An 18,842-nucleotide genomic window follows, 5' to 3' on the forward strand; every position below is an offset into this window, starting at 1 on the left:
TTTATTCAGGTGTTTAACCATCATTGATTATGATCTTTTTTATCGAATTACATTATTTATCATATTGAACTGCTTTAGGATTGGATAGTTTTATATATGCGAACCAGATTCGTGGTCAGACCATACCAATGATCAAGTTAGGCCAATGTGTGCCTTGGATCCAGTAATTAGAGCAGTGCTGTGTGCTTGCTCGGGGTTAGTGCGTGACTGATCAGCAGCCTAACCTTGGTTTTTAAAACTTAAAATGAATATCCAATTCTAATGATTAGTTAAAAAGAAACTTGATTCCTCTGAATCATTTCATTTAATTATTGCTTATCCTCAGTTATCCCTATTAAGACTTGCTGAGCTAGTTAGCTCACTCTTGCAAAACTTTTTATATATTTTACAGTTAAAACGGATATGGATGATAGAGAAGTTCCTCAGTCCAAAGTGCGGGCTAAGGTTCCAATTTGAGTTGGATCGAGCTAGCAGGACCTTCATGCAGTAGAGAGATAGTCAGATTGTAAGAATGATTCTATTATCAGTTGTAAGTTAAATTAGTTGGTATTTGATACGTTGTAATAATAAGTTCAGGTTGTGGCTTGTTTTCATACTTTAACCTGTGGTGATCCGTGGTTATGTGAAGCAGGGTCATTGCAAATAATATTTCTTATTCAGGTTTATATACTGTGTATTTTATGTGGATCCCAAACTTCTGACCCGGTTTGGAGGGCGTCACAATTACTTGACTGAATTGGATGTTTAGCACATTCTCCGCCTCACTGATTGGCTCTCCTTGACTAACTTGGACAAGTGAATCATTCTCTCCCTTTTTGTTAGCATCAAGTTGAGTGGAGGTAGAAGTTTGTGCAGCCCCTAACTTTTGAAGCAACTGAGTTTGATGGGCTTGATGTAAATAAATTACAGTAATGGAAGCTTCTAATATCTTAGGTCTTGTGTCTAGGGAGTCTACTTTGGTTGCAAGTTAGATTTTTTCCTCAGTTGTCTATTGATGTCAAGCATGGTTGTGCTTGGAAATTTAGCATCAGCCTCTCAGAAACATTCTTCTTGACTTGATCAATCTCTATTTTTATTGCAGTGACATCCAGATTATGTTGAAGAGATTGAATTTGGTGTAGTTGAAGAGAATTGAGATGTGCTTGAAGAAGCTTCTTGGTGTTGGCATTGGTAATAGCTTGAAGAGCTGTTTGAGTTTATTGGATGATATGAAAGAGAGTAGTCTTAAAGTGTTGCTCATCACATTCTTTGGAAAACACCCAAGATGGAATGTTTGATCTTGAGCTAGGACCTGCTTCTCCCCCTATGTAATAACCCCAAAATTTTGACCTTTTGTAACCCTTATGAATAGTGTTTTTGCTGATATTGCTGAATAAGAAAACTGTTCATGCCACACTATGTAGGGTTTCTTTTATGGATATTCTGAGATTGTATTGGTACTCTATATGGTATATAAGTGTATGTAAAGATCGTCAGAATCCAAATTTGAACCTTTTGATTTTTCCCGAAAATCCACCAAATATCGAAAGAATTGAGTATAAGGTAACAGGATAAAAAGGATTTAAATTCAAGGATTTTAATAGAGGATCATAAAAAGGAATATAATGTATTGAGAAAGGTTAAGGGAACCTAAGTAATAAGATCCCGGGTATGATCCCTCAAACGATAAACGAAAACGAAAGTTAAGCGAACCGTATAACAGATCATCGGTCATTAGCCAAGTAATTAGAAGCTAATCAAAGAGATTAGAGGGGATGATGTCATTCAACTAATGAGAAGAGGACAAAAGGGGGGAGGGTGACATCACATGATGACATAAGCATGACATAAGGGAAGGAATTGTTGGATGATTTAAAACCACACAAAGTTCAAGGTTAAAAAGGTAATTAACCAAAACAAATCAAAAGAAAATCAACCAACCAAAACAAAACAAAGCAAAACACAAAATCATTTCTTCTTCAACCAAGGAGCTCTTGGCTTTTCTTCATTTCAAGAAGAAGAATTTTCAAAATTCAAGTTCCAAGCTTCCTAAATTGGTAAGATAATTATCTAGTACTCCTTATGCATAGTTATGGCTATTCTATAAGTTTAAGCCTCCAAATCATTCACAATCTTCTCCAAGAAATCAATGAAGAAGATAATGAATAGTGATTTCAAGATTTTTAACTTGATTTTTCTTGTTATTCCTTTAAGATCCAAGCATCCCTAAGACATCTCAAGGCTTCTTAAGGCTTCCTAGCTACTCACATCACTTCAAGGAAGGTATATCATCTCCAAACCCTAGCTTTACTTTGTATATTAGGATGATTTTGGTTGTTATGGTAAAAGAGTAGCTTAATGCTTGTAGGTTTAGAGTTTGGGTTGGAGTTGTAGTGAATTGAATGTTGAAACTTGTTGATTAGTAAAGGACTTAAGTATAGTTTTAAATTCATGATTGAGAATAACATAAATTGGAGAACTTGAGGTTTTGGGGGCTGTTGTAGTGTGATATGGATGGACTTTGGTTGTATGAATGGATTGGGGTTGATTGGTGATTGTTTTGGAATGGTATAAATTTGGGAAATCGCGTAAACATAGCCGTCGTAATGTCCGATTTACTTTAGACTGCTTTTGTTCATAACATTAGGACCCGAGAACTCCCTGCTAGTTTTTGACCATTTCCATGCTTAGATAGTTCATGTTACGAGCTTCGTTTTGATATGTGGTTCGTTTGATTCCAATGTACGGTTTAGGAGAAACGGCCGTTTTAAGTAACGACGTTTTGCGAACGAACCATTACCCCTCGCCTTACTTTGAAATATAGGAAAAAGACCTTAAAGGACTAATTGGAGTATGAAACATTTATGTAAAGTGTAATAGGCAGTTGGTAAGACACTCGCGAAGGAATTTCCTTAAAACTCGTAATGGTTAAATTATTAAAAATGGTGGAGCCGAGGGTACTCGAGCGACTTAAGAGAATCAGTAAGCGCAAAGCGAGCATTAAAGTCTAATTTGGTTAAAGTATAGATTTACAAGTGACTTTGGTTTAATTCCAACTTACATGTTGTTTATAGGTTACCAGACTCGTCCCAAGCCATTTGTAACCCCCCAGCCGCTCAGGCAAGTTTTCTACCCGTATAACTGTTGTTGTGATGTATATGTGTATATGCATGATCTTGTGATAAATGCATATTTGTTATTAGAAAATTCTTGCGATATATTGTAGCATGTGATATGGTATATATGCATGCATGTTTCGTATTCTTGATTTATATATCTGTTGGTTCAAATGCTTATTAGTTGCATAATACATATGCTAGAGATAAGCGGTATTTGCGTATACCCTTAGTATAGGGGAACAAAAGGTGAACTTTTTCTAAAACCGGGAGGCGAGACTCCCGAGTATAATATATATACATATATATATATATATATAAATAGTTTTTAAAACTATTAATTGAATAAGGTTTATTCGATAACTTTATATTAATTAATGAATATTACTTGAATATTCATTCGAGGATTTATGACTCCTTTTATTTTATTTAATGAATATTACTTGAATATTCACTCGAGGACTTATGACTCCTTTTATTTTATTTAATAAATATTATTTCGAATATTCATTCGAGGGCTTATGACTCAGTTTATATTATCTAATGAATATTATTTGAATATTCATATGAGAACCTATGACTCCGATTATTTTCTGAGATATATTCTTTATTTTATTAAAGAATAAGGTGTCGATAATAAAACTTATTTTTGATTATTCAAATAAAGATAGTACTTTCGTATAAGTATATCTTTGGTTATTTAATACTCATTTCAAGTATAAGTTTTACAACTTCTACTTCAATTATTTGTATAAAGATTATTCTTTAAGGGAATATTATTTAAATGATAATATTCAGATATTTTCTAATATATTGGGACTGATTTACTTTATTAAATCAGGATTACTCCAAACACTCTTTGAAGTGTTTTCGAGTCTTTAAAATGATTTTTAAAATGTTAGAGTGGATCCCAAAACTCATTTTTATATATTTAAGATCTTCCTTTTAAAGGGGATTTAAATACTCGCTCAAAACCAGAGGGATCCGGCTCTGTGGTGTATTTTATATTCGCAACAAGGTTGCGGTTTTAGTAAATGAATTGATTACTTACCCAACGTTCGGGAAGTAAGTCCATCTATCGAGTCGGCATAAGCAACATGGGCTCAGTGGGCGTCCATGAAAGTGTAAGTGGCTCAGTGGGAGTCCATCAAATGCGTAAGTGGCTGAGTGGCAGTCCAGCATAAGGTCCTATTGCGGCCAGGGTGATGACCAGTGGGGAATTCGTCCATCTACTAGTAGAAAAGGTTACTTATTGGTATCTTTGCCTGATCAGCAAGATATCGGGTTTATGCCACAATTCTTTTTTCTTCCAAAAATTTATTGGATGTTACAAACTCTGTTCATACTTTACATAACAGAGGTTTTCAGGAAATATATAAAGAAGATGTATATGTGGATATATATATATCGGAACTTAATGAAGTATATCATAACTTCATTTCCTTCAATAATACTTCAAAGATTAATCTATTCAAATCTTGTCTTGTAGTCTCATCTATGTGATGAACTGTTGAAAGCTCATTATAACTTGAACGGTGGTAGTTCAAGTAGTATTTGGAAAAGATATAAGTATATTAAAGTATCTTGTAACTTCATCTTTTAAACTTATATCTAGTAAATGATTATCTTATGCATATCAAAGATTTTCAGAAAAACGTTGAGACAAGGTTAGATATATGAGATCACCTTGCAACGATAGTTTTATACAGTTATAAACTGGAACTCTGTGTATATTATGCATGGAAGAGGACTTCCAAGATTTTGAAAAGTATATATGTATATATACTGAATATTTTGCGACTTCATCGCATTAAGATATCAAACTTGGTTCATTTCTTTTGGACCAAGACTTTCATGAGTACTATGAGAAGGCTCATATATTGTTAATCATTATATATATTATTTTGGTGGGCTTGTTGCTCACCCTTGCTTTCTTCTTTCATCACACAACATCAGATAGACAAGATGAACAGGACCAAGCTCCCGATTCGCAAGCGGTTAGAAAACGTTCCGCATTCTTTTGGAAGCGTTGATGCCGCCGTAGCTGAGGTACGAGCTACCAATAGGATAGGTTTTCAACTATTGATGAACCAGACTTATGTATAATATGAATTATATTAATGGCAAGGAATATGTAAATTTATTCAGAACTCTTTTAAGGTATAACGGTTTATAATTGTGGAATATAAGGACTTGTGTTATTTTTTGAGCGTTCATTTATGAGACTATAACTTGTGGTGTGTGTGTTTATTGTAGGGTCATAGTACAGAGTAGTTGATTATTTATTAAGATTGGGTGTTATTAAGGGAAATGGAACTCGTGACAACCCGGATCCTCGACCCCGGATTTGAGGGTGTTACAGAAATGGTATCAGAGCAAAGCATTATAAACCTCAGAGATGATGTGACGTTAAGATAATAAGTTCACTAAGATAATAAGAACTCTTGCCAAGTTCATAGTCGGGCTACCTAACGTAGTACTGACAGTTAAAACCCTTACGGGAACCCTTATAAATATCGTGATAGTAACATAGTTCGTTCTCGTATAGGGCAGCGGGGCACCGAACCCTGAGGTTCAGGAGCATCAGCATGAGGATGTGTTATTACAAGTTGGAGATCAAATTGTGAATCCAATAGAGTACCCTAATGAGGGACCGGATGAGATTCATATTGAGAATGTTGCGGTTGAGGATGTTATTCCGGAAAGGATTGTGGCTGAGGAGGATCTCATGGAGAATCCTGATGAGAATGAAGAGAGGACCGCTGAGGAATTGATGACCGTAGTCAGGATGAGTACCAGAGCAAGAATGGTCGCGAGGGTGGCACTAGAGGATGAAGAGTTACCAAGGGCACAAAGGTTAATGAGGGCAGAAGGAGTGGGGCCTTCCACGACACCAATTATACCAGTATCAGACCCTCTTCCCGAGGTTCCTGAAGACATCCATGAGGTTCCACCAATTCCTGTTCCCTCCCATGTACACAGCCCAGCACCTACTGAGGAAATGCCACATTTATCTCCTGCACCATTGTCACCTGATACCGTGCTTGGTTATCCGTTTGGATCTCCTGGGTCTGCGCCACCTGCACCCCATGGACTGCTAGATGCTACCACTCAGGCTTCTCTTATCGCCAATTATCACATGATTTTGGGTGGCCTGTCCGAGGCCCGTAATGTTAGGAGTGATCTGTTGGATCGACTTACTGTACCAAGGATTGAGGGTGGGGTACTTCCGGCAGGATTAGCTCATAGCATGGAAAGGATTGAGGCTACCACCCGTGTTACAGCTAGAGGCCATCTTGAGGGTCAGATTGATCCAGCTCTACTTGCAACTATCTTAGACCTCATCACCGCTTTAATGGAGCAGGTTAGGGATGTTGTGCGTGCCCGCATTTCTTGATCCATAATAGTGTGCAGAGTCTGAGCAATCTGACAAGAATTTCATGCAACACCGCTTTTGGAGGATTAGCCTAAGTTATGGATGATTAGTTTTAATGACTAGATGATTATCTATGGTAGTATTTTTGGGATAGAAGCGATCAGATCACATGATGTAATTCTCTTTAATGTGTTCAGTTGTTGTACCCTCGAACCAATGCTTATGTATATATTCGTTAATTTCAGTTCAGGTCAGGTTGTTGTGATAAGTTCATATTGTTAATTGCACTATTAACACTTAAGAGATTGTCATGAAGTTTATAGAACTTGAGAATTCATAATTTGCAATCATGCAAGGATATAACGAGGGAAATACTTAAGCAAAGTAAGTAAGACAAATATCCAGAGATTCTCAAAAATTTTCCAAGTAATATGCCCCCACAAGGAATAAGATTAGGGGCAAACCTTGAATGTGATAATCAGGGAGCTCGTAATTAAGATATAAGGAACCCAGAATATAATAAAGTGGAAAATGAGGATTTTAAAATTAAAAAGATGACCCCAATTATGGGGAATAGGAAGAAATATTTAGACTGAGAAAACAGAAGTCGAGCAAGATAAGGAGACCCGAGACGGTACTCCTATACGGAAATTTATGGACCTGTCTAAACAGAACTTATACTTTTATTCCCAACCACCACCTTGAGGAAACAATGTAGTGGGAAATTCTTTCAGGACCTTTAAGTCGCTAAGCTCTCAGAGTTCCAAGGAACAAGCTGACCCAGTCGAGGCAAAAGCCTGGCTAAAGGAAATAGAGGAATCATTTGAGATTCTAAATGATTGATGAATCATAAAAGACTGAATCTGTCACTTACCCTCCTAAGAGAGAGACCACCCACTGGTGAAAGACCAAGAAAGGCACGGGGCCAGAGGTTATGATAAACTGATTAAAGTTCAGTCAATTATTTTCGGGAAAGTCATTCCCAAGGATAAGGAGATAGTGTAAACGCTTTGGAGCTAGAACAAAAGCGGACGAATATGATGAATTATGAATCTAAGATTGTGAAAGTTGTCAAGATTCCTTCTGAGGACACGAATCCAGAATGACGGGATGTTTGAAATCAATGCTTATGTTGTGTTGGTTCATGAAATAATGATAAGAGAAAGGAAAATAAAAAGGAAGTGAAGTGGAAAGGAATATAAGGGCAATAGAGTTTGAGGAATGATAAGGGAGTTGGGTATGAGGAAACCCTAAAGACTCGTAGCAATAGAAATAGAAAGGTATGTAATCGTCAGGATGAGGGTGATTCACCATGAGTTAAATTGTTGGTTGAAGGCATAAGAGATACATATATTCTATCCCCTGTAAGTTGGGAGGATTCGAGGAAACCTTGAGATAGTTCGAAGGATAAATAATGAGACGCGGATAGACTGAGGAGACAAGAAAGTAAGAAATTAAGAAAATTGGATGAAGGAAGTGACCTTCAAGAATGTGAAGTGTAAGACCGGTGGCATGATACCCAGAAAAGGGAGACGCCAGGTATGAAAGATATCCCAACATCGAGGTGACTGTTGAGATAAACAACAAAAGTAAATAAGGAATTATTAAGAAGAAGTTCACGTTGAACACGACCAATATCTTCCAGAATATCCTTGTTATCGTTACCAAATTAGGCAAGAAAAGCGGATAACCGTTGTTATCTTTTGGAGGCCATATTGATTGACCTCATTTTGAATACAGATGTTATTGTGAAATTAGGCATATACTATCGAGGTGGAAATGATTGAATAAGACACCCTTATCAGGAATATATGACTTGATTTATCCATAGAAGGATGCATGTACCTTTTAAAGGTGGAATTAAGGATAGAACATCGGTAACTTAAAATGAATCCTAAGGGAATGCATAAAGGTTGGCATTTCACCCTTAATAGGGATAGTATGAGTTTGACAGTATGAATTGGAAAGGATTAAGGTAACAACAACCTTTAAGGATCAGTGGAGAAATTTTTCAGAAGTATATAGACAATGATTCTGGTATTAATAAATGGTATCTTGATATGCCCTGTGCCTAGGGTGTACCTGATGAAGGATTTAAGGATAACCTTAGAGGTTTTACAAGGAGAAAGGTAATATTCAAAGTTCTCAAGAATAGAAATTTTGATGAAGGAAATATGGCATAATTATAATAATGCCAGGTGGGCACGTGTTAAACCACGAGAAAGTATGGATCGAACCAGTAAAGGTCGAAATTGTTCAATGCAATTACGGCCTAAGATAAAAGATGTTCTAAGTATGATTGAGAGTCAGTCGTGACAGTGATTAACCTCTAAAGACTGAGGCAATAACTTATGGAAAAATGGTGATAATTTTTTTTTTATTTTACTCATCAGATTTTAAGGAAAATATCTTCACACAAGCAGTGATGGGAAATGAGGTAGAAAATCAGTGATAATGGTTGAAGCCGTAAAGGTTGTATTATGGTTTGAAAGATTGACATTCCTTCTGATGACTGTGTAATACCCAACCGTAATAGTAGTTTGGTAAAGGTTTAATTTGTGTAATCGCCATGAGCGGGCTATCTATCTTAGAAGGTACTATCTTGAGAATGAGCCTGGACCATGTTTCAAAAAGGACTAAATGAACCTTTGAGTTAAGTCTTCTATTGAAGGCATATAATTAGGAATGGTATTAACCTGCTATCGTTGCTTTGATTGAAACTCTTCTGCAATTTTATCTGCTTCATGTCATGAAAGTACGTCAGGATCTGGAGTGTTCTTCATGAATTATGAATGGTGATTATGTTAACTCTTTAGAAGAATTCGATACGATATGTATGGACTCCGTATGGTTAGCTATTAAGACTTCATGGAAAACGAATGACTACAATAGGTCAGTGGTGGACCATAGTAATGCAGCAATGATTATGCGAGTAATAAGTCGATTACAACCGTGAGAGTTGTATTGGAATGGATGTTGAGATTGAGTACCACTAATCGGGTCGTGGTGATGTATAAGTTATCACTGATAGACTAATTAAGTCGATTATCTACCTATTGAATATTTATTCCTTTTTAGGAATAGAGAGTCGTATTACTATACGAAGTAGGTTGCGGTACAAGCATAGAATTCTAGTAACGATGATGTCTAGAATGAAATCCCAGATTCGATTTTCGATGCCAAGGGAGTTTCAAAGGTGATTGTGTATAAGCTTGAGGAAGAGCATGGGTCCATAGAATGATGGACGGAATATAAAAAATAATTAGGCATGTGAAATACGATGCTATGATGTTAATATTGATTTATATACATATATGTTTAGTTCTCCTATGATAAACCTCTATAGTTCAGAGGTAGATTTCAAGCCAGATATTTTGTGGCAGTTTATATTTTAATATATATACAATTCTCTTCAATTCGTTCTTTTCTCTCCTTTTCATTTCATGTAAGCTGAGAAGAACAACCCTTCCAGAAGGGGAGGTATTGCCGAATGACTATCTATCTGTGTGATAGAAGCCTAGTAGGATACCATCTATTGTTTAATTGCTTGTCAAGTACTAAAGGCTGGCCACCTTCTGTACCAACTATGCTATATAACAAGTGTTCATGATCATAGTGATCTCTCAACAAATTCCTTTACTTCTATATGATGGATCAAGCTTTCGAAGATAGAAGCAGCTAGAAAGGAAGTAGTATCAGTATGGTGGTATTCTGATTCTAACACGTTCGTGATACTAAGGTTGACGTGGTTATTAAAAGGTGGTAGAACGTTAACGAGCAAAAGTGTAACCAGTATAGTATTATGTACGGAAGATAGTAACGACTACGAACTGGAAAAGAATGGGTATTGAGAAGCAAAAGCTATAATGCTAGAAGCTATGATGAGAGTCGGTGCAATAGACTTGAAATAATTTGGAGTGATCACTTAACGCGGATTAAGTTTTCTCACGATAATCGATCGTATGTCAGTATCGAGGTATCGTCTTATAAGATCCTTGAGGGAAGATAATGTCGATATCCCTTATGATAGGATGGAGTTGGAGAGCCCAAGATGCTCGGACCAGTAGTGGTCCAAAGGACCAAGGATATAATAGATTTAATCAGAGGACGGCTGGTAGTAGCCCAAGATGGGCACACGAAGTATGTTGATTTGACACAAAAGGACAATGAATAGGAAGTAGGGGACCTAGTGTTGTTATAGGTATTCCCTTGGAAAGGATGGATGAGGTTCGGAAAGAAAGGAAAGTTTAAGTCCACGAATTGTGGGACCCTTTGAGGTATTAAGACGTATTGGGAAGTTAGCATATGAGTTATCCCTACCCCCGAACATGTAGCAAGTCATAACATGTTTCACGTATCAATGTTAAGGAAGTGAAATTCGGATGCCAGATAAATAGGGGCATATGAGCGCATAGACATGCAACCAGACGTAACCTATATGGAGCAACCAGAAAGGGTTATAGATCGAAAAGGAACAAGTGCTTAGGAGAAGGGTTATCAAACTAGGCAGAGTTTGGTGGTAGGACCACAATGTGGGAAAATTTACTCGAGAGTTAGAAAGTGCAATGCTAAGAGAGTATCCCTATTCATTTTCTATATGATTCCGGGACGGAATCCTTTTAAGCAGGGGAGACTGTAATAACCCCAAAATTTTGAACTTTTTGTAACCCTTATGAATAGTATTTTTGCTGATATTGCTGAATAAGAAAACTGTTCATGTCATACTATGTAGGGTTTCTTTTATGGATATTCTGAGATTGTATAGGTACTCTATATGGTATATAAGTGTATATAAAGATCGTCAGAATCCAAATTTGAACCTTTTGATTTTTCCCAAAAATCCACCAGATATCGAAAGAATTGAGCATAACGTAACAGGATAAAAAGGATTTAAATTCAAGGATTTTAATAGAGGATCATAAAAAAGAATATAATGTCTTGAGAAAGGTTAAGGGAACCTAAGTAATAAGATCCCGGGTATGATCCCTCAAACGATAAACAAAAATGAAAGTTAAGCGAACTGTATAACAGATCATCGGTCATTAGCCAAGTAATTAGAAGCTAATCAAAGAGATTAGAGGGGATGATGTCATCCAACCAATGAGAAGAGGATAAAAGGGGGGAGGGTGACATCACATGATGACATAAGCATGACATAAGGGAAGGAATTGTTGGATGATTTAAAACCACACAAAGTTCAAGGTTAAAAAGGTAATTAACCAAAACAAATCAAAAGAAAATCAACCAACCAAAACAAAATAAAGCAAAACACAAAATCATTTCTTCTTCAACCAAGGAGCTCTCGGCTTTTCTTCATTTCAAGAAGAAGAATTTTCAAAATTCAAGTTCCAAGCTTCCTAAATTGGTAAGATAATTATCTAGTACTCCTTATGCATTGTTATGGCTATTCTATAAGTTTAAGCCTCCAAATCATTCACAATCTTCTCCAAGAAATCAATGAAGAAGATAATGAATAGTGATTTCAAGATTTTTAACTTGATTTTTCTTGTTATTCCTTTAAGATCCAAGCATCCCTAAGACATCTCAAGGCTTTTTAAGGCTTCATAGCTACTCACATCACTTCAAGGAAGGTATATCATCTCCAAACCCTAGCTTTACTTTGTATATTAGGATGATTTTGGTTGTTATGGTAAAAGAGTAGCTTAATGCTTGTAGGTTTAGAGTTTGGGTTGGAGTTGTAGTGAATTGAATGTTGAAACTTGTTGATTGATCATAACATAAATTGGAGAACTTGAGGTTTTGGGGGCTGTTGTAGTGTGATATGGATGGACTTTGGTTGTATGAATGGATTCGGGTTGATTGGTGATTGTTTTGGAATGGTATAAATTTGGGAAATCGCGTAAACATAGCTGTCGTAATGTCCGATTTACTTTAGACTGTTTTTGTTCATAATATTAGGACCCGAGAACTCCCTGCTAGGTTTTGACCATTGCCTTGTTTAGATAGTTCATGTTACGAGATTCGTTTTGATATGTGGTTCGTTTGATTCCGATGTACGGTTTAGGAGAAACGGCCGTTTTAAGTAACGACGTTTCGCGGACGAACCATTACCCCTCGCCTTACTTTGAAACATAGGATAAAGACCTTAAAGGACTAATTGGAGTATGAAACATTTATGTAAAGTGAAATAGGCAGTTGGTAAGACACTCGCAAAGGAATCGCCTTAAAGCTCGTAATGGTTAAATTATTAAAAATGGTGGAGCCGAGGGTACTCGAGCGACTTAAGAGAATCAGTAAGCGCAAAGCGAGTGTTAGAGTCTAATTTGGTTAAAGTATAGATTTACAAGTGACTTTGGTTTAATTCCAACTTACATGTTGTTTATAGGTTACCAGACTTGTCCCGAGTCATTTGTAACCCCCCAGTCGCTCAGGCAAGTTTTCTACCCGTATAACTGTTGTTGTGATGTATATGTGTATATGCATGATCTTGTGATAAATGCATATTTGTTATTAGCAAATTCTTGCGATATATTGTAGCATGTGATATGGTATATATGCATGCCTGTTTCGTATTCTTGATTTATATATCTGTTGGTTCAAATGCTTATTAGTTACATAATACCTATGCTAGAGATAAGCGGTATTTGCATATACCCTTAGTATAGGGGAACAAAAGGTGAACTTTTTCTAAAACCGGGAGGCGAGACTCCCGAGTATAATATATATACATATATATATATATATGAATAGTTTTTAAAACTATTAATCAAATAAGGTTTATTCGATAACTTTATATTAATTAATGAATATTACTTGAATATTCATTCAAGGATTTATGACTCCTTTTATTTTATTTAATGAATATTACTTGAATATTCACTTGAGGACTTATGACTCCTTTTATTTTATTTAATGAATATTATTTCGAATATTCATTCGAGGGCTTATGACTCAGTTTATATTATCTAATGAATATTATTTGAATATTCATATGAGGACCTATGACTCCGATTATTTTCTGAGATATATTCTTTATTTTATTAAAGAATAAGGTGTCGATAATCAAACTTATTTTTGATTATTCAAATAAAGATAGTACTTTCGTATAAGTATATCTTTGCTTATTTAATACTCATTTCAAGTATAAGTTTTACAACTTCTACTTCAATTTTTTGTATAAAGATTATTCTTTAAGGGAATATTATTTAAATGATAATATTCAGATATTTTCTAATATATTGGGACTGATTTACTTTATTAAATCAGCATTACTCCAAACACTTTTTGAAGTGTTTTCGAGTCTTTAAAATGATTTTTAAAAAGTTAGAGCGGATCCCAAAACTTATTTTTATATATTTAAGATCTTCCTTTTAAAGGGGATTTAAATACTCGCTCAAAACTAGAGGGATCCGGCTCTGTGGTGTATTTTATATTCGCAACAAGGTTGCGGTTTTGGTAAATGAATTGATTACTTACCCAACGTTCGGGAAGTAAGTCCATCTATCGAGTCGGCATAAGCAACATGGGCTCAGTGGGCGTCCATGAAAGTGTAAGTGGCTCAGTGGGAGTCCATCAAATGCGTAAGTGGCTGAGTGACAGTCCTGCATAAGGTCCTATTGCGGCCAGGGTGATGACCAGTGGGGAATTCGTCCATCTACTAGTAGAAAAGGTTACTTATTGGTATCTTTGCCTGATCAGCAAGATATTGGGTTTATGCCACAATTGTTTTTCCTTCCAAAAATTTATTGGATGTTACAAACTCTGTTCATACTTAATGAAGTATATAAAGAAGATGTATATGTGGATATATATATATATATATATCGGAGCTTAATGAAGTATATCATAACTTCATTTCCTTCAATAATACTTCAAAGATTAATCTATTCAAATCTTGTCTTGTAGTCTCATCTATGTGATGAACTGTTGAAAGCTCATTATAACTTGAACGGTGGTAGTTCAAGTAGTATTTGGAAAAGATATAAGTATATTGGAGTATCTTGTAACTTCATCTTTTAAACTTATATCTAGTAAATGATTATCTTATGCATATCAAAGATTTTCAGAAAAACATTGAGACAAGGTTAGATATATGAGATCACCTTGCAACGATAGTTTTATACAGTTATAAACTGGAACTCTGTGTATATTATGCATGGAAGAGGACTTCCAAGATTTTGAAAAGTATATATGTATATATACTGAATATTTTGCGACTTCATCGCATTAAGATATCAAAATTGGTTCATTTCTTTTGGACCAAGACTTTCATGAGTACTATGAGAAGGCTCATATATTGTTAATCATTATATATATTATTTTGGTGGGCTTGCTGCTCACCCTTGCTTTCTTCTTTCATCACACAACATCAGATAGACAAGATGAACAGGACCAAGCTCCCGATTCGCAAGCGGTTAGAAAACGTTCCGCAGTCTTCTGGAAGCGTTGATGCCGCCGTAGCTGAGGTACGAGCTACCAATAGGCTAGGTTTTCAACTATTGATGAACCAGACTTATGTATAATATGAATTGTAATAATGGCAAGGAATATGTAAATTTATTCAGAACTCTTTTAAGGTGTAACGGTTTATAATTGTGGAATATAAGGACTTGTGTTATTTTTTGAGTGTTCATCTCTGAGACTATAACTTGTGGTGTGTGTGTTTATTGTGGGGTCACAGTACAGAGTAGTTGATTATTTATTAAGATTGGGTGTTATTAAGGGAAATGGAACTTGTGACAACCCGGATCCCCGACCCCAGATTTGGGGGTGTTACACCCTATGTCCATGAGCTCTTCTTCATTATCATCTTCATCTCCAAAGAAGTCTTCAGAACCACCAGTTCCATAATCAACATCATCACCAGTTATGGGAGGCATGGCTGAGATGGCATCTTTGGCTCTTTGCATGGAGGCTGTTGTATGCACCAGATTTAACATTCTTTCTACAGCCACATTGTCCTGTTCAGCTAGAACTTGATAAGTTGATACAAAGTGTGTAAATGCCTCAGCTTCATAAGAAACATAATCTAAGACAGCTTGATATTCTTTCTGAATTAGGTGTTTCTTTTCAGCCTCATTGACATCCATTAACTCACTTACAATGGGCTCTTCCCATTCAGCTATACCTACTTTCCCTCAATTTCTCTCTGTTCCTGCATCAAGGGCTCCCCTTGGCTCACCACCCTCACACCCTCACCTTCACCTACTAAGGTAGAACTGACCTCACTCACTGTTCCAGACTGGAAGAAATAGTCTGCATTGTTTCTCTCGTTTCCTCTCCTTTTGCCTGAGTGCAACTCAGCCTCTCACTCTATTCACTCCCTTCCCTCAAACCTAGGGGTGATTGTACAACTACTAACTCATCTACACTTGTAACAATTGTTGAAAATTCAGTTTGTGTAGTGAGTACCAACGGATGAGGAACATCCATTGGGGTAGTAGTTAGGACATCCGACGGATGACTACTGTTAGGCACATCAGTCGGGATATAATCACTGGCCGACGGATGAACAATATCCACCGGAATAGAATAAATGATAGAGTTTGGAGTGAAAATTATTGTAGACTCTGTGCAGATTGATGATAATTTAGGCACAGAAGTCTCAACAGTTCCTGAAAGAATTGGCAAGTGAGCCAACATATCATCGAAAAGATGATGCTCACTTGCACTGAATTTTGTCTTTTCCAACAGAGTTAAAGAAGGAGAATCAGGGATTGATGTGTTAATCATATCCATATCCAGTGAGTGTGTGGGTGAGTTTGGTGTGTTTGGTGCTTCAATAGTCAAAGATTTTGGCTGTGACTCCACATTTATTGGAGCCACATCAAACTGAATTTGAGATGGTGCAGTGACTGAGTCTTTAGCTTCAGTTTGTACTATGTGTGATCCCTGTGCATCCTTAAGTTTTCTAGCTTTCTTCTTTCTGGTATAAGTTTGAGGTGAATTAGTGTCCCTAGCCCTTTTGATCTGTGCTCCTGTTTGGGAGCTTATTTCAATAGTAACATCCTTTTGAGAGGATGAAACTAGAGATGTGCTAATTTCCTTATTAATCACCACAGTTTGTTGGAAAACTGTGGTGTGGCTTGGTTTGTGTACACTCATCTCTCCATCCTTATCCTTAGAGTTTCTTTTATTTTCACCATGTCCCTCACCTATCTTACCACCCTTCACACTCCCCTCCTTAGTTTTGGTGGATTTTGAAACTTGCATCTTTTGAGAGACACTAGAGTGTGGTTTCTTTGACTTGGATTTAGAAATTTTAGATTTTATGGCTTAGATAGGCATCTGCTGGGTCATTGACACAGATGCCATAGCCACGATCAATGGCAAAGAAATTTGAGAGGTAGAGATAGTAGAGACAGTAGAACTTACCTCACTTACCTGAGGGCCCTCCATGATAGGCAAATAGACAAGGGGCACCTCTTTGTGGTGATTGGCTCTGTTCAAATATGTAATTACTCTTCTTTCTTGAACCCAACAATCCAGTTTGTTGGTTGGGTTCTCAATCACAAGATCCTCACAGAGATGGTTAGCAATAATCATAAAAAATCTAGCATAATAGACACTTCTAGCTCTCTTTTTAAGTTCCCCTAACTTGTAGCCTAACTCAAACATGACAACATCACTAAAATTATAGAAATTATCAATAACTAGCATGTAGAGGATGTTAAGCATAGCAGTATTGATAGAATCAAAGTTACTTACTTTAATAGAAAACACTTTGGCAACTACATCACACGGATAACTCCACTTTTTCCTAAGACCTAGCCTTCTTATCTCACTTAACTTAGTGGTAGGAAGTGCATAGCCAATAGTACAAAGCAAGTTAACTAAATTAGCATCTGTGTGTGGCTTAGTAGTAGTGTTATCAGGAATTCGAAAGCATGCTTGGATAGTGTCATTATTAATGCAGAATTCCATACCTTTAATGGTGAAAGTTATGGTTTTGTTAGTTGCTTGGTACACGGAAATAGTCCACAACTTCACAGTAGATTGTGGGTGATTCCAGCATGGCATAACTGAGCTTGCATCCCTTCACAAAATCCATCATTTTGTGATAGTCCTCAGAGGCTGGAATTTCTTTGTTCACAAGAGCTACGAAATTGTTCTTCGCATAGATGAATCCTCACTAAGACATAATCTTGACTACTGGTTCCATTGTTAAAGTAAGGAAAATTGCAAAAAGAAAGGGGTTTTGCTTTGAGAGAGAAGAGAACAGTTAATTGCAGTAAAGAGAGATAAAAGCAAAAATAAGCTGAAGTTAGGCTTTTATGTACTCTCAAATAAAATGGGATAAAAATTAAAAATAAAAATTAAAGACCCAATGAGAATTGCCCAAAATAGTCGTGTAAAAGTAAAATAAACTGTCAAAATTCTGTCAATTATCCGTCGTGATATACTTACAGACTGTAAGTATATCCAATGGATAATGTTTAGAACTTTAACGGCTAAGATGTAGACAATTTGACGGATGGGAATAAAGTAATTATCCGTCGGGTAATAGATAATCCAGAAAAGTAATAGATTTTCACCAAGCTATTATATTTCGACGGATGATCAAACTCGATGGATAATGAACATCCGTCAAGATGTAAATTTTGACATTAGCCAAAATTTCATCTAAAATAGAAAAATCAATTAAGTTTCTGGCTACATTACAACTTGCAAAATTATCAGAAATAATTTAAGAATAATTAAGCATACCTAACTCACTTACGAACCTAGTAAAGTTGGATTCATCAAGTGGCTTGGTAAAGATATCTGCAAGCTACTTTTCACTTGGAACAAAATGAAGTTCCACATTACCATTCATCACATGTTCCCTAATGAAGTAGTACTTGATGTCTATGTGCTTTGTTCTTGAATGATGTACTGAATTTTCAGTGATGGCAATTGCACTTGTGTTATCACGGAAAATAGGAATTCTGTCCACTTGCAGACCATAGCCAACATTTGGATTTTCATCCATAGAATCTGTGCACAGCAACTACCAGCAGCAATATACTCAGCTTCAGCTGTAGAAGTAGAAACTGAATTTTGCTTTTTACTGAACCGGGATACTAGCTTGTTTCCTTGAAATTGACAGGTTCCTGTTGTACTTTTTCTATCAATTCTACAACCTGCATAATCTGCATCTGAATAACCAGTTAGATCAAAACCAGAATCTCTAGGGTACCAAATGCCAAGTTTTTGTGTGTCCTTGATATATCTGAAAATTCTCTTAATAGCTACTAAATGAGATTCTCTAGGATCAGCCTGAAATCTAGCACAAAGATAAGTAGTAAACATTATATCTGGCCTACTAGATATTAAGTACAGAAGTGAGACAACCATGCCTCTATAGCTTGAAATATCCACAGACTTTTCAGTTGTATTTAATTCAAGTTTAGTTGCAGTAGCCATGGGAG

This window comes from Apium graveolens, chromosome 10 (assembly GCF_009905375.1).
Source record: "Apium graveolens cultivar Ventura chromosome 10, ASM990537v1, whole genome shotgun sequence".
NCBI lineage: Eukaryota > Viridiplantae > Streptophyta > Magnoliopsida > Apiales > Apiaceae > Apium > Apium graveolens.